General features: G+C 42.8%; 1 non-coding gene and 1 pseudogene across 1 annotated transcript; one reads left to right on the forward strand and one right to left on the reverse strand.

Moving 5' to 3' along the window:
• Positions 1 to 5314: 5314 nt before the first annotated feature.
• Positions 5315 to 15144, reverse strand: LOC142433313 (vimentin pseudogene; annotated as a pseudogene).
• A 3359-nt stretch (positions 15145 to 18503) lies between these two features.
• LOC142435413 (U1 spliceosomal RNA) lies at positions 18504 to 18669 on the forward strand. The gene has a single exon (XR_012781474.1). It is a non-coding gene; the product is annotated as a U1 spliceosomal RNA (small nuclear RNA).
• Positions 18670 to 19788: the final 1119 nt, after the last annotated feature.

A 19788-nucleotide genomic window follows, 5' to 3' on the forward strand; every position in this document is an offset into this window, starting at 1 on the left:
TATTTCGTTATGATCAGGTTCCTACTGCCAGGACCACCCTTAGATCTTGCCGCGAGAGGCGTTGGCCCAGGCTCTGCATTTTAGAGCATCTCACACGTCACACACACACACACACACACACACACACATTAAAAACACATTGATTTACAAACACATGAACATCTCTTGGCTCAGGGTGGGCACTGCAGGAGGGGCGACCCTTACCATTCGCGGCCGACAGTATTCAGGTCCCAGGGAAATACTTCTCCACAAGTCCAGGCTCATGTCCTTTGGACAAAAAACAACAATGCCTGAACAATGTGCAGATTTTCCAGACCTGCTGCGGAAGATGTCAGAGACCGACAGTGCTACAACATTCAAGGGGGGTTTAAGGGGCTGGAGTGCTTTGGTAGCAGAGAAGACATGATAATGGCAAGCCTTCCTCTCAGCTCACACAGACGTAAGACTTTCTCCCTGGGGCTATGGGTCCATTTGCTTGCTTCTCTTGGAATTCCAATTCTTGGTTCTGTAGTTATTCATAGGAGCCCTGGTAGTGTAGTGGGTTATGTGTTGGGCTGCTAATTAATTGCAAGGTCGGCAGTTTGAACCCAAGCGCTGCTCCCCAAGAGAAAGATGAGGCTTTCTGCTCCCATAGAGATTTACAGCCTTGAAAAGCCACAAAGGTTTTCTTACAGGATCACTGTGAGTTAGGAATTGACTTGATGGCAAGTGAGTGTGCAGATATTCATGAATTAGTGTTGCTTGCAGCCGCGTCAGAGCTGAGAAATACTTCGTAGCATTAAACAATTTATATTACTCCTGATTTGATAGGTTTGGACCTAACATGTATGTAATGTGATAGTAGCTCTTTACATGTGGACATTACAATATGGTTCACTGTTAGACACACATTTAGTGATAGTTAATAAAAAGTTCAACCATTATATTGAAAATGTTCTCTTTAATTGAAATTTTGGATAAGTATTCATGTTTGTTTATCAGAGTTGACATCTATTTAAATACACAATTTTGAATATTTTAGAGGAACATATTTTAAAATTTTATTTTATTTGTGATTGAAAATATACACAGCAGAACATATAGCAATTCAACACTTCCTCCATGTGACATTTTTCACAGTCTTCAAGGTGTACCACCTTTCTCACTCTCTTTTTATGAATTGTTCTCGCCCATTAACGTTAACGTGCACTCAATGCCTGCTGAGTTCCCATCTAATCTTTCCAATCCCTGTTGTCCACTTGATCTCCTTTGGGTCTTAAAAAGGCACTATGATCAAGCCAGGTATTCTTTGCTGATTAGGCTAACCTACTGTAGGTTTAAAGAAGGTGAATACAAATATTTTTGAAACACATAAAAATAATCTAAACCTTTTGAATTTTACTACCTGCTTTAGTTTAAAGTTTGTGGTATATATATTTAAAATGTGCACAAGTTTTATATAATTACAGTATATATTATTTTATATTCTTTTAGATAATTATTGTCAGTAGAACAAAAATTACATGAAAATATGATCATAGCATTATTTGTAATTAAAATTTTTTTGTAATTTTGTAAAATAAAGGCAAGCGAACACATTTTATGAAATAGATGTTCTCTACACACACATTGTTATTTTCCTCTTCCATGTAATTGTTATTCATGTAATTTTATTTTTAATTGTGGCAACAAAATACACAATAAAACATTCTCTAATTCAACAACTTCTCCATCTTTAATTCAGTGTTATTGATCATACTCTTTGTGTTGTACAACCATTATTGATATTCTTTTCCAAATTATTCCACCACAATTAGCATAAGCTTAATACTTCCCAATAAACAACTCTTTCCCCTTCACCCATTGATCAAGTTTGAGTTCTTTTCTTTAGTAGTTTTCTTGATATAGGATTCACAAATCATATAACTTCCATGGTTAAATCACTTTCAAAAAGAGTTGACTATGACATCATCACAATCGATTCTAGTGCTCTCTCCCCCCAAGACTATAACTCTTTATGGGAGTGCAAAGTCTCATCTTTTTCCAGCATAGCAGCTGGTGGATTTGAACTGCTGATCTCAGAGTTAACAGCTCAATGAGAAACCACTCTGCCACCAGAGCTCCTGTGTTTGTCAAGACAGGAGAATGGAATGTATCTTAGTTCACCTTCTGTTAATTTGACTGATAACTTTAAAGTATGTAGACATCTGTTGTAGGGGCCACCTTTTGTAGCTTTGATTTAGACAGTTTGGGGCTGCCAGACTTAGCACATAAAAATGCAGGATGCCCAATTAAATTTGGATTTGAAATAAACAATAAGTACACGTTTTAGTTTAAGTATATTCTATACATATTTGGGATTTACTTTAGATATTATTTGTGATTTACTTGAAATTCGTATTTATTGGGCACCCTCGACTTTATCTGGTAACCTGACTTGAACTCCACAAAGGTAAGATGCTGACTTGCTCATATTGTTGTTGGTAGGTGTTGTTGAGTCAGTTCCAACTTACAGCAACCTTACGTGCAACCGAATATAGCTCTGCTGGTCCTGCTGCATCCTCACAATCATTGCTATGCACGAGTCTCTTACTGCAGCCACTGTGTCAATCTGTCTCACTGTGGGTTTTCCTCTTTTTCATTGACCAATCAAATCCCAATCATGCAATGTCTTATTATGTGGGTAAGGAGTTACACAAAAATCAGTTACATTCCAATCACATTATAGCATTAATTGTTACTCCAAAATCTTGATCTTTCAGCAAAATGACAGTCTGTTATCATAGTCCAGTCACTATTGTATAAAATGTTCAGTTATAATAGAGTCCCAGAGTGTCCCTTAGACAGCATCAGCAGTGGAAGAAATATCTCAGCAGTCAGCAATCACCATCCTCAGGAATCTACGAGGTCTTCTTGACATTTTGAATAACTTCAGCAGCAGGACAGGGTCAGGTCACGCATCAGCTTCCCTCCTTTTTTCTGGGTCTTGCTGGCTGAAGAGGAATCTACCTATCGCCTTTGCCTGTGAAAACATAAACAAATAGTCCCTCCTTTCAGGGTGTCAGTAAACGGGAAACAGAATCATGATTAAGATTGGGTGGTTTCAGCTTTCCCCCAGATCCTGGATGCTTCCTTCCCCCAATTACCATGATCCAAATTCTATCTTGCAGGACTGGATAGGGCAAAGGTTGTACACTGGTGCATATGGGAGCTGGAGGCACAGGGAATCCAGGGTGGATGATACCTTCAGGACCAGGGGTGTGAGGGGCAATGCTGAGAGAGTGGAGGGTGAGTGGGTTGGAAAGGGGGAACTGATTACAAGGATCCACATGTGACCTCCTCCCTGGGAGATGGACGGCAGAGAAGGGGGGGAAGGGAGACTCCGGATAGGGCAAGATATGACAAAATAACAATGTATAAATTATCAAGGGCTCATGAGGGAGTGGGGAGCGGGGAGGGAGGGGGGAAAAAAAGAAGACCTGATGCAAAGGGCTTAAGTGGAGAGCAAATGCTTTGAGAGTGATAAGGGCAAAGAATGTACGAATGTGCTTTATACAATTGATGTATGTATATGTATGGATTGTGATAAGAGTTGTATGAGCCCCTAATAAAATGTAAAAAAAAAAATTGGGTGGTTTATCCATTTCCTTCATTTTTCTCCAAACGAGGTTGCATCCTTCTAAGGGGAGTCCATCAGCTTTATTCTGTAAAAACATAAATGCACAGCCCTTTCTCCAGGTGACAAATGGATCTGGATCCCAAACACAGTTGCTGTCTTCCTGGGACTTCTTAGGATCTGCTTTCTCTCAGCCCTGCTCGGAGACGAGGAGAGGGAGAGCCCTGTACCTGCTTATTCTAAAGGAAACATGCTTATATATGTCTCTGGGATCAGTGAATGGCTGCAGAGAAGTCCTCGCAGTAATACATGTCCTAGTCTTGTCAGGCGCCTTCAAAAAGAGGTCCAATAAGAACACTAGTTGCCCCGACAATCTGCTGAGCCGGTTAAATTCAAGGCCCAGACATCAGCTCAGCAGGTTTTGGTGAATGCTTTGGGGTGGTACCAAGCAAGAATCCTGATCGACTTTCTCAGAGGTTACAGGATAATCATGGCAGGTTATGATGACGTTTTAAGAGAATAAAAAATTCCACTAATGAGAAAAAGGCCAGGAGAATTGTGTCAAGGAATTTTTTTCCCATCACAACAACGCACCTGCTCACTTTCCGATGGGAGCAAGGACAGTCCTATGAGAATTTCACTGGGGTACTTTACAACATCCACTCTACAGCCCTGGTCTTGACTTTCCGGCTTCCTTTTGTTTCCAGAACTCAAAGAATGCAGATTTAGTCCCTTGAGGGTGTTTCGACATGGTGTTGAGAAAAGGCCCACAGAATTCTTCAAGGAAGGAATAGAGATATGGAAAGGCTGCCTTCAAAAGAATATCCAGTTAGATGGAGGGTATATCAAGAATCAGTAGCTTCACATCTTGAAGTGTTTTGTTTAATAAAGATCCCAGTGATTTTATAGCAATACTTTTGGCTTACCCTTGTTTCGCCAGAACGTTTCTTACTACTGTATTGGAAGTTTGTGCCTAAAGAGACATGTGAAAAATAACCAAAATGAAGAATCCTAGATTTCATTTGAATTGCTGTGTTGGTAAAGAGATGGATTGACCCAATGGCTGCAACAGTTGACACAAACATAACAATTGTGAGAGTGGTGTACCACCAGGTCGGGTTGCATTCTGTTGTAATGCAGTGGAAGCCAGGCTAGGGCACCAATCACCACCAGCAGCCGTCTGCATCTTCCCTAGCTCAATACAGAAGCCGCTGTGAAAGTTGCAGCTACAAAACTGCCCTCACTAGGGACATATGAGAGTCTAGTCTTTCACCTTCTTGCTTCTTTTACTTAAATTTAGATATACACTTTCAGTTTGTGAATTTCAAAATGTACCAGTCCCAGAGATAAAGGGTAATACAATTTACCCATCCTAAACATTCATCTCCCCCACTTTTATTTATAACAATCTATATTTTATTATTAGAACAATCCATGTTTATAATGTTTTAGGGTAGAATGGGTCAAAGGAGTTAATGGTCTAAGGTTTTGAAAGGCCTACGATTTGAAGTTATGTCTCTGATCCTCAATATTTTGGATTCTTTTTATCCTGCCAGTTTTCTAGCATCCCCTTAACTTTTCCATCAGCTCAACCCAAACCACCTATAATTATGGCATCCATCTGTCAAAAGCAAGGCTCAGAAGGAGGTGGATATTCAAGCAGCTCCTGCAGACCTAGCTCAATTTTTTTCCCCTAAAAATTTATTGAAGCAGAAACAGTTGGCCAGATACTTACTGGGAAATAAAGCAGTTTTAATGGTATTCAAAAAATACTTTAAAAAAGTATTCTAGCACAAGACTTCTTTGTAAACTAGATTAAGTTGTAAACCTTTACTTTTTTTCTAATAGTTTTAGGTTGGTTCTTAAGCACTAGAGCTTATTTCTATTCCAAATCTATCTTGCGCTCCTGAAGAAAAACTGCAGAAAGGCACTTAAAAGCTGTTCCTTTACAATATGGATCTTATTTTGTATTCTTGCTGGTAAGAAATTGCCACGCCGAGTGCGTGCAAGATTCACTCAAGGTCATCAATTCACTCAAGGTCATCATGATGCTGAGAAGTCTCATTGATAACCTGTCCGTCTCGGGTCTCCACGGTCTTGATCAGGAGAGTGAGTTCTCTTTGAGTGGGTGTCGACCAGAGGGAGCGACTCCCGATTGGTTTCTCTCAGATTCAGGGAAGAAAAGGTTGGCAGAGGCAGTGCGATCCTGCTCTCCTCGCCTTCCAGCAGCTTCCTGTAGGTGGCAATCTCAATGTCAAGGGCCATCTTGACATTCAGCAGGTCTTGGTATTCACGCAGGTGACGAGCCATTTCTTCCTTCATGTTCTGAATCTCTTCCTGCAGACGGCCAATAGTGTCTTGGTAGTTAGCAGCTTCAAGAGCAAAGTTCTCTTCCATTTCACGTATCTGGCGCTGCAGAGATTTATTAGTTCCTTTAAGAGCATCCACTTCACAGGTGAGCGACTGGACCTGTCTCCGGTACTCATTAGACTCCTGCTTTGCCTGGCGCAGGGCATCGTTGTTCCTGTTGGCAGCCTCGGAGAGATCAGCAAACTTGGACTTGTACTATTCTTCCGCTTCCTGAAGGTTCTTGGCAGCCACGCTTTCATACTACTGACGGACGTCGCGCAGGGCAGCAGGCTTAGCAACGTCCACGTCGATTTGGACATGCTGTTCCTGAATCTGGGCCTGTAGCTCCTGGATTTCCTCTTCATGCAGTTTCTTCAAAAAGGCGATCTCTTCCTGCAAGGACTCTACTTTCCGTTCAAGGTCAAGACGGGCCAAAGAAGCGTTGTCGACATCCTGTCGGAAAGACTGCAGGCTGCTCTCTGCGTCCTCTCTCTGCAGCATCTCTTCCTGCAACTTTTCCCGGAGCCGCATGATGTCCTCGGCCAGGTTGTCGCGCTCCACCTCGACGCGAGCCTTGTCCTTGGTGACCTGGTCCACCTGCCGGCGCAGCTCGCGCATCTCCTCCTCGTAGGGGTCCCCCAGGCGCGACTTGCCCTGGCCCTTGAGCTGCTCCAGCTCGGCCAGCAGGATCTTGTCCTGCTGCTCCAGGAAACGCACCTTGTCCATGTAGTTGGCGAAGCGGTCGTTCAGCTCTTGCAGCTCCACTTTCCCATTGGTGCGGGTGTTCTATTTTTTGTTTTGTTTTGTTTTAAACGTTTCATTAGGGGCTCATACAACTCTTATCACAATCCACACATATACATACATCAATTGTATAAAGCACATTCGTACATTCCCTGCCCCAATCATTCTCAAAGCATTTGCTCTACACTTAAGCCCTTTGCATCAGGTCCTCTTTTTTGTTTCCCTCCCTCCCCACTCCCCCCCTCCCTCATGAGCCCTTGGTAATTTATACATTGTTATTTTGTCATATCTTCCCTATCCGGAGTCTCCCTTCCCCCCCTTCTCTGCCGTCCATCTCCCAGGGAGGAGGTCACATGTGGATCCTTGTAATCAGTTTCCCCTTTCCAACCCACTCACCCTCCACTCTCCCAGCATCGCCCCTCACACCCTTGGTCCTGAAGGTATCATCCACCCTGGATTCCCTGTGCCTCCAGCCCCCATATGCACCAGTGTACAACCTCTGCCCTATCCAGCCCTGAAAGGTAGAATTCGGATCATGGTAGTTGGGGGGAGGAAGCATCCAGGATCTGGGGGAAAGCTGTGTTCTTCATCGGTACTACCTCGCACCCTGACTGACCCATCTCCTCTCCTAAACTCCTCTATGAGGGGATCTCCAGTGGCCGACACTTGGGCCTTGGGTCTCCACTCTGCACTTCCCCCTTCATTCAATATGGTATATATATATATATTGCTGCCTTATACCTGGTCCCTTTGGCATCTCGTGATCGCACTGGCTGGTGTGCTTCTTCCATGTGGGCTTTTTTGCTTCTGAGCTAGATGGCTGCTTGTTTGCCTTCAAGCCTTTAAGACCCCAGACACTATCTCTTTTGATAGCTGGGCACCATCAGCTTTCTTCACCACATTTGCTTATGCACCCATTTGTCTTCAGCGATCCTATCATGGAGGTGTGCAGCCAATGATATGATTTTTTGTTCTTTGATGCCTGATAACTGATCCCTTCGGGACCACTCGATCACACAGACTGGTGTGTTCTTCCATGTGGACTTTGTTGCTTCTGAGCTAGATGGCCGCTTGTTTATCTTCAAGCCTTTAAGACCCCAGTCACTATCTCTTTTGATAGCCGGGCACCATCAGCTTTCTTCACCACATTTACTTGTTCACCCACTTTGGCTTCAGCAGTTGTGTCAGGAGAGTGAGCATCATAGAGTTCCAATTTAATAAAAGAAAGTATTCATGCATTGAGGGAGTGTTTGAGTAGAGGTGATGGCCACTTGTTTATCTTTGAGCCTTTAAGACCTGGGCACCATCAGCTTTCTTCACCACATTTGCTTATGCACACGTTTGTCTTCATTGATTGTATCAGGGAAGTGGGCACCCATTGATATGATTTATAGTTCTTTGTTGTCTGATGACTGGTCCCTCCTGCACTTTGTGGTCAGACAGGCTGGTGTGCTTCTTCCATGTGGGCTTTTGTTAGGGTCTCGTCCAGCGAGACCCTCATGCAGTGACCCGGAGGGGCAACGAACCTGGATGGGAAAAAGAAAGAGAGACATGGGGCAAGACAAGTGCTGATCAAGCCCGTTTATTTTGCCAAAACTCTGGGTATATATTCACAACAGAGAAGGAAGTGGGAGGCACATATTCCAATGAAGCACACTGTGTAACAACCGCACACTGTACAACAACCAATCAGCCACTGTTCCCAATAAGGTACAAAGGGTGCGCAACAGTACTCAAAGACATCCGTGGTGACGTCCGCATGCAAATCAAGGCTTACCGGGTGAACTTATCACGATGTTCCTAATATGGTATATCTGCAGTTCAATGGGTGCTCAGCACTTTGACTAATGGCAACAAGGTCAGTTATCGGAACTGCCCATACTACTGAGCACGTAGTTTGGAATGTGGGGGCGAAGTTGGGCAGGAAACCAAGCCTTGCTGTTAGAAAGTGGCCAAGTTTCTGCTACGTGTCTGAGGCCAGGGTCTTAATGGCTATCGGCTCCCAACAGGCTGTGATGCTTCTCAGCTAGATGGCCGCTTGTTTATCTTCAAAAAGGTCCTTATTCTTGGTTCCTTGGTGATCTTCACTTGACATGGAATTTTCTCCCTTCTCTCTACTGGTGGTGTAGTGGTTATGCGTAGGGCTGCTAACTGCAAGGTCTGCAGTTTGAAACCACCAGCCACTCTGTGAGAGTCAAACAGAGCTTTCTACTCCTGGAAAGAGTTCCAGTCTCAGAAACTCACAGGAGCAGTTCTCCCCTGTCCTCTAGGGTCACTGTGAGTCGGCATCGATTGGAGGTAGGGAGTTTGGTTTGGGTTTTTGTTTCATCTCTGCTTGGTCCCTTGCTCAATCTGCTTTTATATCTCAAAAGAGATTCACTTAAAATACATTCTATATTTACATTGCCTTATCAACCTAACAAAGACACCCATTCCCAAATGGGATTAAAGCTATAGGTAAAGCACAGATTCATTGTCATAGAGTTGATTCCCATTCATAGTGACCCTATAGGACAGGGGAGAACTGCTCCCTTGCGTTTCCAAGGCTGCAACACTTTACCAGAGAGTTACATCTTTACCCCATGTAATAAATAGTTGGTGGTTAGCAGCTCTGCTTGTAAACCACTACGCCACCACGGCTCCTTTCAGCTATAGGTATCTCGCCGCCATCGAGTCAATGCTGGTTCATAGTGACTCCTTGTGAGTTTCTCTTTAAGGGAGTAGAAAGCCCTGTTTTATTGGTGGTTTCGAACTGCTGACCATGCAGATCACAGCCCAACGCATAACCACTACATTGCCAGGGCTCCTTATTTATAGGTATAGGGGTTAGGATTTACAACACATATTTTGTGGGGACTCAATCCAATCCATAACAGGCTCCAGATTTGGAATCAGCTTGACAGCACCAGAGTTCATAGGAATGGTGAACGTTTAAAATTAGATAAAGGCAGGTCAAAATGGAATCCTCCTTCTCTTTTGGTATGTGTGCAAATTGGCAAGCCCTTTGGGTAACAATGTAACAAAGCCTCGCCATCTTAGTAATATTGAGCACAGTTTCAAAATGCACGTACTCTTCTAACCAGCGGTTCTACTCTAAGGAATTCATCCCAGAGATGTACTGAGACAAGTGGGTCAATATAAATATAAAAGGCTATTCCAGGTAGCATTGCTTCCTATTGTCTAATAATAAGAATTGATTACGTAATTAACAGTATCATTTCATCATAGTAGAATGATGTAGAACTATGTGTATGAATGAGAATAGATTTCTGTGGCGATTGCTACGATGCTTCTCTCAGTAGGGCTGCGCTTTCCCATCACTTCTGGACATAAGCTTGTTTCTTCTGGGTGGTCCCCTTCTCCCTGTCTCAGTGACCATGAAGACAAATGGTGAGGTGCTGTCTGGGTCTTTGAGCAACTACCAGAAGCCTGGATTGAAACATAAGTGGGATATACACGTGTGGTTTGAAAGCACTGAGAGTTTTGGAGAATGTTCAGTACGCCAGCATACACTAGCCTGTCTTGACTGATACATTCTCTAAGATAAGCTAAACTGTTAAATGTAAAAAGCCCCCCTGCAAGGATTGATGGGAACTTCACAGGGCTTACTCCTCAACCGCTCTGTGGGAGAAGGCTGAGGCTACCTGCTCTGGGCTGCTGTGAGTAGGAATCCACTGCGTGGGGGGGGGGGTGAGTGAGTAATGGGGCTTACAGACGTCCTGGTGGAGTAGTGGGTTAGGAAACATAAGGTCAGTAGTTTGAACCCATCGGTTGCTGGGGCAGGGGGCTGGGGTGGGCATTAAACGGAGCCTGTAGAACTGCAAAGTCTCAGAAACCTAAAAGGGCAGTTCTACTCTGACCTATGGGCTTGCTATGAGTTGGAATGGCATGCTTGGCAGTGGGTTTGGCTTGGCTTGGCTTGGCTTGGTTTGGGGTTTGCAAGAAAGAAGTTGAAAGGAGAGAGAGATGGAGAAGACAATTTGTGGTTTTCACATCATAACTTTCTACAGTGCTAGATTTTTTAAAATCACAAGCATGGCATGTTTAAGTGTAAAACTAATTAATGTATCCATAAAAAGTTTTCCACAAAAAATTTTTTAAAAACCACTATTTCCACAAGAATGCTTCCAGCAGCTTTACAACACAATTGCCCTAAATTGGAAATAGTCCAGGTGGTCATCCTAGAGAAAATGGATATACAAATTGTGCTATGTTCATACAATGGAATATTTGGTATCAGTAATGAAAGCGAACAAATATGTAACGATATGGATAATCACACAGATACATAGCATTAAGCATAAACTACTTCAAATACAAGTTGGAAGCAAAAAAATCTATACTTTATTCCATTTATGTGAAAAATAGAAGCTGGCAGAACTAATTTATGCTATCGGATCAGGATAATGCTATGTAAGGAGGTGGGTGGGTTTTGACTGGGAGTAGAGGACAAGCCGGGCTGCCGATAGGGGTGGGGCTTCTGAAAGAAGGGCCACCTGAGACTCCTCAAAGGAGCCTGGTGGCACCATGATTAAGCACTCCACTGCTAACTGAAAGGTCAACACTGAACTCACCAGTTTTCCTTGGTTTCCCCAATATGGTAGTCAGTTTCTATGCAGATTTCAGCCTAGTGAGACAGAACTCAAAATTATAAAAAAAATAATCACACAAATTAAAGCTTACTGATCAGACGGAGACTGGTGGAATCCCTGAGACTTAGCCATTATCCGAGTTTGGAACTGAATTCACCTGAATAAAATCCTAGCAGGCTGCATTCCCCTCCTGTGCACGACCTCAGTATCAGCTGCTTGTCGTTGCATTAAAACCAACGCAGCTGAATTGGTATCTTCTGGAGCCCTGAGTGCGGAGCAGGGCTTCCCCGTGACCACCAAGGCCATGGCCTCATTCCTTTGTAGGCGAGAAGCAGACCCACTAACACTGGCAGGAGCGGGTCTCTTGGCAACAGGGCTTAATGAGCTTCCTGCAGAATCTCTGTTTTGCTTTGTCTGCAGCATTTTCCTTTTTTTTTTTTCCCCCTTGTGGTAACAACAAGAGTCCATTTTCGTGACATACCACACAGTACATACTTACAACACTTACAGCTGTGGCCACAGTGTCAAGTGGTAACATTTCCTTTCAAGTGTGATCTAATTTAAGTAACTTTCTAGAAGGCTGTCTAATGAAAATGCAATCTTATAGTTTCAATGATCCATTCCTACATAGCAATGGATCCACAGTGTGGCTCACAGGGATCCCACAAGGTTCGGACTGCTTCCATCCACAATATCACGCTGCAGTTAGTTGGCCTTTTCCACACTCCTTTTCTGGTACCTCTACAGGGAAGGCTTCCATGATGCCCGGGTTCTCCGCGGATGAAAGCAGAAGCAACTGGAGAATGCAGGTTTCTTCCGTTGAGTGAGACATGAGAGAGCTTTGCAAAAGTAGAAAACAACGTGACTCTCCTCACTTACTTATTGTTGGTGTTTCATTTCGGAATATGGAGCTGTTTTTCATAGAAAGACATTTTCCTGTGAGCATACAATAGACTTTTTATTGTTATTATATTAAAGAATGAATATTCATTTGTAAATTTCTCAGTTTTCTCAATAATTTCTGATAAATACTGATGGATAGAATCTACTTAAAGAAAATCACTTTGCTTATTTAAAAAACATGCTTACGAGTTGGGGAGGGACTGGAGGAAGCTATAGTGCTATGGTCCTTAGTCACCCTCCAGGACTCGATTTTCAGCTAAACCACAGATAGCACAGGTCTGGTAGGTGAACACAGGGCCCTGGTGGCTCTGTGGGTTAGACATAGGGCTCACACCCACCAAGAACTCCGTGGCAGAAAGATGCTGCTGCCTGCTCCTATGAAGACTTACAGGCTCACTCACTCAACTAAACAATCCTATAGGACCGGGTCGAACTACCCCTGTGGGTTTTACAAGGTTTATTTTAATTTTTAAAATGTTTTATTAGGGGCTCATACAACTCTTATCACAATCCATACATACATCAATTGTGTAAAGCACATCTGTACATTCATTGCCCTCATCATTTTCAAAGCATTTGCTCTCCACTTAAGCCCTTTGCATCAGGTCCTCCCCCCCCTCCCTTCCCGCTCCCCGTCCCTCATGAGCCCTTGATAATTTATAAATTATTATTTTGTCATATCTTGCCCTGTCCGATGTCTCCCTTCACCCCCTTTTCTGTTGTCCATCCCCCAGGGAGGAGGTCACATGTAGATCCTTGTAATCGGTTCCCTCTTTCCAACCCACTCTCCCTCTACCCTCCCAGTATCGCCACTCACACCCCTGGTCCTGGAGGGATCATCCGCCCTGGATTCCTTGTGCCTCCAGCTCCTATCTGCACCAGTGTACATCCTCTGCTCTATCCAAGCTTGCAAGGTAGAATTCAGATCATAATAGTGGGGGGTGGGGTGGGTGAGGAAGCATTTAGGAACTAGAGGAAAGCTGTATTCTTCATCAGTGCTACGTTGCACCCTGACTGACTCATCTCCTCCCCTAGACCCCTCTGCAAGGGGATCTCCAGTGGCTGACAAATGGGCTTTGGGTCTCCACTCTGCACTTCCCCCTTCATTCACTATGGTAAGATTTTTTTGTTCTGATGATGCCTAATACCTGATCCCTTCAACACCTCGTGATCGCACAGGCTGGTGTGCTTCTTCCATGTGAGCTTTGTTGCTTCTGAGCAAGATGACCACTTATTTACCTTCAAGCTTTTAATACCCCAAACGCTATCTCTTTTGATAGCCGGGCACCATCAGCTTTCTTCACCACATTTGCTTATGCACTCGTTTGTCCTCAGCAGTCGTATCATAGAGGTGTGCACCCAATGATATGATTTTTGGTTCTTTGATGCCTGATAACTGATCCCTTCTGAGCCACGTGATCACACAGGTTGATGTGATCTTCCATGTGGGCTTTCATGTGGGCTTTGTTGCTTCTGAGCTAGATGGCCGCTTGTTTATCTTCAAGCCTTTAAGACCCCAGGTGCTATATCTTTTGATAGCTGGGCACCATCAGCTTTCTTCACCACATTTGCTTATTCACCCGCTTTGTCTTCAGTGATTGTGTCGGGAGGGTGAGCATCACTGAATGTCAATTTAATAGAAAAAAGTATTCTTACATTGAGGGAATACTTGAGTGGAGGCCCAATGTCCTTCTGCCACCTTAATACTAAATCTATAAATATAGGCACATAGATCTATTTCCCCATCCTAATATATATATTTGCATATGTACATATATTTGTCTAGACCTCTATCAATGCCCTTTGCCTCACAGCTCTTTCCTCTATTCCCCTTGACTTTCCTCCTGTCCCACTATCATGTTCCATCCCCACCTGGGTTTCAGCAATACCTCTTCGTTACATTACCCTTGATCATGCCCTACCAGGCCTGCCACACCCACCTCACCACCAAATTGGATCACTTGTTGTTCCCTTGTCCCTGGGTTTGTTAATACCACTTCCTTACCCCCAACCTCCCCCTATTCCATTTCCCCCCAGAACTGTCAGTCCCATTGTTTTTCCTCCAGCTTATTCATCCAGCGTATCTTATTTAGACAGACCTAGAGATAATAACATGCACAAAAACAAGACAGAGCAAAACCAAGCAACAATATACAACAAACCACTGACAAAGAACAAAACAAAACACAACAAGGAAGAAAAGCTTGTCGTTAGTTCAAAGATCGTTTGTTGGCCTTCAGGAGTATTTTCCAGTTCAGTCTGTTGGGGCACCACGCCCTGGCCCCAAAGTCCACCTTCAGCATTCCCTGGGGACCTTGCCACTCTATTCCCTTACTGTTCTGCTGCACTCTCCCAGTGCTTTGCCTCGGTTTACAAAGGTTTTACAGAAGAGTTTTACTCTTTACTAGAGTATGTTACTGATTATCAGAGGCAGAAGGGAGGGAAGAAGGAGGGATTTACTAGTCAAAAATCCTTTATGTGGGTCTATGCCTGGATTCTCAATTTTATTCCATTGGTCTATGTCTCTATTGTTATATCTGTGCCAAGTCGGTCTCCTTATTGTAGCTATATCCTCACTGCACACAGGACCACGCAGAGTTTCCTTCTGTTGTGCATAAAGTTGCTATGGGTTGGAACTGACTCAATGGCCCCTAACAACACAAAAACACAGTCATAAGAGAAATTGGCCTGTAGTTTATATTTTGTGTGGTGCTTTGTGTGGTTTTGATATCTTTGTGCCATAGAATGAATAAAAGAGTGTTCCTTCCTTCTCTGTCTTTGGAAAAATGTAAATGGCATTCTCAAAAAATGTTAAGAGTATAAAGAAGTTCTGATACCAAAACGTAGTATTGTTGTTGTTAAGTGTCATCAAGTCAGTTCTGACTCATAGCAACCCTATGGCACAGCAGCAGGAACCCCTTCCTGTTCCTGCCCCATTGCGATTGTTACCTTGGGAGCCATTGTGGCAGCTACTCTGCCAATCCATCTAGTTGAGGGCCTCCTTCTTTTACCCTGCCTCTTCACATTAGAAGCATGGTGTCCTTCTTCAGGGCCTAGTCTCACCTAATCACAGCTCGCCTGATAGAGTTTGTTAGCTATTAACTATGTAGTTTATTTGTGTGTTTTTGAATATGCTGATGTTTATAGCAAAATCATAAAGATAGTACAAAGTTCCTGTGTTAGTCTAGGTAGACTACAGAAACAAATCCGGGTGATTCATATGTGTATAAGGAAGAATTTTATATACAAGAACAATTGAACATTGGGAAAACATCCCACCTCAGTCCAGTCCAAGCCCATAAGTCTGATATTAGCACATATGTCTGACACCAATCTATAAAGTCTTCTTCAGACTCACGAAGCACATGCAGTGACGCTGAATGCAGGAAGATCACAGGCCAGTGGGTAGAAAGTGTTTGGATCCAGTGGTGTTGTAAGCATCTCAGCGTTGGCAGGGGTCTTCATGTGGCTTCTCTAGCTTCCAGGGCTGCATCAGGGTAGGTCCATATGGCTTCTCCTCAGGGATGTCTCACAGGGAGTCAGCCTGTGTCTCCTCAGTAGAGCATCTCCAATGGAGTGAGCAGAGAGAGAGAAGTGTCTCCTGTCTCCAAGGAGGAAAAGACAGCAGTTCCCAGAATTCTCAGGAGAAGGCCATGCCCACAGGAGGTCTCCTTGGCTATCTCGGGATTGACAGGCTAGACTCCACCCCTACACTCTTAATCCTCAAATTGACACCAGATTATGCAACTGCCACAGTTCCCATATACTCCTCACTCAACTTCTTACAATATCAGGCTTAATTAAGAAACTACGAATTTTGTTGTTGGGTGCCATCGAGTCAATTATGACTCATAACACACCCATTCATTACAGAGTCGAACTACCCCTTCAAGTTTTATTGGCTATAATCTTTCCCAATGTTAATAACCGGGTTTTCTCCCATGGAGCCATTAGGTAGGTTTGACCCACAAATCCTTTCAGTTACCAGGCAAATATTCAAGCACGAAGCCACCAAAGCTTCTCAAAACTAATAGCTGCCCATAACGTTTTGACTACCAATTTTTTTTGGATCATATCAGCCTTTCCACTAATATAATCTTTCTGTGCCAGGACCCAATCCAGGGTGATACATTGTGTTTAGTATACAGACTTTTTTGAACATTTATAATTGTCTTTTCTCATTTTTATTGGAGGGTAACATGTGTCCAGGGAAGTACACATATCATGTGAATGTTCACTGACGGCCTCCAGATTGAGACACAGGGCATTCTCGTTTCCCTGGAAGCATCCCTGTTTCAGACACCACTGCTCCAAAGGTAACCATATCCTTACTTCTACCAGAATAGGATTGTTTGGGCTGTGTATGGAGTTATATGACTAGAATCATACAAGGTGTACTCGTTCACATATCCTCTCAAGTCCCAACTTGACACCAGATTATGTAACTACCACCTGCCTATAGAATCTTTCAACTAGATTGCAACTCGAGGCTTGATTTTTTTCTTGAGTTCTTTCAGTTTAAGGTCTGCTGGATGTGTTCTTCCCTTTCAGTTTCTGACTCTAATTCATTATAATGTTTTACTTTATCTTCTAGGGCTGCCCTTTGAAAGTTTCTATTCAGCTCTTTGGCTTCATAATTTCTTCCACTTGTTTTAGCTATTCTACAATTAAGAGCAATTTTCAGAGTCTCTTCTGATCTCCATGCTGATCTTTTCTTTCTTTCCTGTCTTTTTAATGCCCTTTGGCTTTCTTCATGAATGATGGTCTTGATGGCCTCCCACAGTTCATCAGGTCTTCTGTCATTAGTGTTCAGTGCAGCAAATCTGTTCTTGAAATTCAGATGGGATAGACTCAAGGTTGTATTTTGACTCTTGTGCACTTGTTTTAATTTTCTTCAGCTTTTCCTGTGAACTTACATAAGAGCAATTGATGTTCTGTTCCACAATCAGTCCCTGGACTGGTTTTAGTTGCTGATACTGACCTTCTCCATCATCTCTTCCCACACATGTAGTCGATTTGATTTCTGTATATTTCATCTGGAGAAGTTCGTGTGCACAGTCACCTTTTGTGTTGTTGAAAAAGGTATTTGCTGTACACAAGTTGGTCTTGTAAAAGTCTACATGCAACCTCCAGCTTCATTTCCATCGCCAAGACCATATTTTGCAACTACTGTTCCTTCCTCTTTGTTTCCAACTTTTGCATTCTTTTTTTAAAATTTTTTTTCAACTTTTGCATTCTAATCACCATTAGTTATCAGTGCATCTTGATGGCATCTTTGATCAATTTCAGACTGTAGCTGTTGGTAGAATTCTTCAATTTCTTTAACACTAACTTTGAATTACTTTACTGGTTGAATTTCCTTGTAGGGGGACAGCATTACACTTCATGATAGATGCTGAAATACTTTTTATGGCAATGAATTCAATACCTTTCCTCTTGAACCCATCATTCCTGGCATAGTAAGCCATATAATTTTTAAAATTCAAAATGGCCAATACCTTTCCATCTCAGCTCACTTAGGATATTGATCTTTATGTGTTCCATTTCATTTCTGATGGCTTCCAATGTTCCTAGATTCATACTAGTTCCAATCATTAGTAGAGTTTTGTCACTGTTTTCATTTTGAGTTGTGCCCCATCAGCAAATAGATGTCCTAAAGGCTTTATTCCCATAAGTTTTACCCTACTCACATTATTATGGAGAAGGCAGCTCTTCCTCAGTCATGTTGAGTGCCTTCTGCCCTGAAGGATTCATCTTATATCACTGACAGAATATGCTTCTATTCATTAGGCCTTTGGTGTCTGAAAATGTTTCCATGTTATGCATAATGTGTTCAATGTCTAATTCCTCCAAACTGGACAGTTGATTCCTTCTTCGAAGTCTGTTCTTAGTCTGGAAGCCCAATTGAAACCTGTTCCCTTTGGGTGACCCTGCTGGCATTTGAAATACCAATGACATAGCTTCCAGCATCACGGCAACAGACAAGCCACCATAGTATGACAAACTGATAAACAAGTGGTGGGGCATATCTATAATCAAGTTGAATTTATATTGCCAAACTGTTTTCCAACATGATTGTATAAATCTACACTCCTAGCAGCAGTGCATGAGCGCTCTGGCTAGTCTATCTGGCAATTCTATCCTTATCAATACTTAGTATTAGCATTTTAATTTAAGGCATTTCTATGGATCTGAAGTGGTAATAATGGCTTTAATTTGCATTTTCCAGCTGATTAATGAAGTTTCATAAGCTTTGAATAGTCTATTTTATGAGGTGTGTATTTAAAGTTTTCTTCCCTATATGTAAAATAATATGCCTAATACTTGCCTGGCAGGAGAGATACCATGATCACGAAGGTGGTTTTTCCAGGGCGAGGCTCACCCATTGCACTCCGGGTGTGCTGACCCCTGCGATTTCCCCAAATGTGGGGAAATTTCGACTGCATAATTTGTGGTAGTGGGGGACTGCGTTTGCGCTATCCCCTGGGGGGAAAATAGTATGCCTAATATTTCCCTTGTAATTTACTTTATATTATTTTATTTATTTTTTTGGTCACATCATTTTATTGAGGGCTCATGAAACTCTTATCGCAATCCATCCATCCATCCATTGTGTCAAGCACATTTGTACATTTGTTGTCCTCATCATTCTCAAAACATCTGCTTTCTCAAAACATCTGCTTTGGTATCAGCTCCTCATTTTTTCCCCCTCTCCTCTCCACCCTCTCCTTCATGAACACTTGATAATTTATAAATTATTATTCTTTTGTCATATCTTACACTGTCTGATGTCTCCCTTCACCCACTTTTCTGTTGTCCATCCCCCAGGGAGGAGGTTATATGCAGATCCTTGTAATTGGTTCCCCCTTTCCACCCCACCCTCCCTCTGCCCTCTAGGTATTGCCACTCTCACCACTGGTCCTGACGGGATCATCTGTCCTGGATTCCCTGTTTCCAGTTCCTATCTGTACCAGTGTACATCCTCTGGTCTAGCCAGATTTGTAAGGTAGAATTGAGATCATGATAGTGGGGTTGGATGGGTGGGGTGGGGAAAAAGCATATAGGAACTAGAGGAAAGTTGTATGTTTCATCATTGCTACACTGAACCCTGACTGGCTCATCTTCTCCCTGTAACCCTTCTGAAAGGGGATGTCAAGTTGCCTACAGATGGGTCTTGGGTTCCCAATCTGTACTTCCCCTCATTCACAATGATTTGATTTTTTGTTCTTTAATGCCTGATACCTGATCCCTTCGACACTTCATGATCACACAGGTTGGTGTGCTTCTTCCACGTGAGCTTTGTTGCTTCTCAGATAGATGGCCGCCTACTTACCTTCAAGCCTTTAAGACCCCAGATGCTATATCTTTTGATAGTCGGGCAGTTGGGAAGGTGAGCATCATGGAATGCTAATTTAAAAGAACAAAGTATTCTTACATTGAAAGAGTACTTGAGTGGAGGCCCAACGTCCATCTACTATCTTAATACTAAACCTATAAATATATGCACATAGATCTATTTCCCCATCATCATATATAAATATATTTACATATGTACATGTCTGTATTTAGACCCCTATAAGTGCCCTTTGCCTCCTAGTTTTTTCC

The sequence above is a fragment of the Tenrec ecaudatus genome, chromosome X, assembly GCF_050624435.1.
Source record: "Tenrec ecaudatus isolate mTenEca1 chromosome X, mTenEca1.hap1, whole genome shotgun sequence".
Classification (NCBI taxonomy): Eukaryota; Metazoa; Chordata; class Mammalia; order Afrosoricida; family Tenrecidae; genus Tenrec; species Tenrec ecaudatus.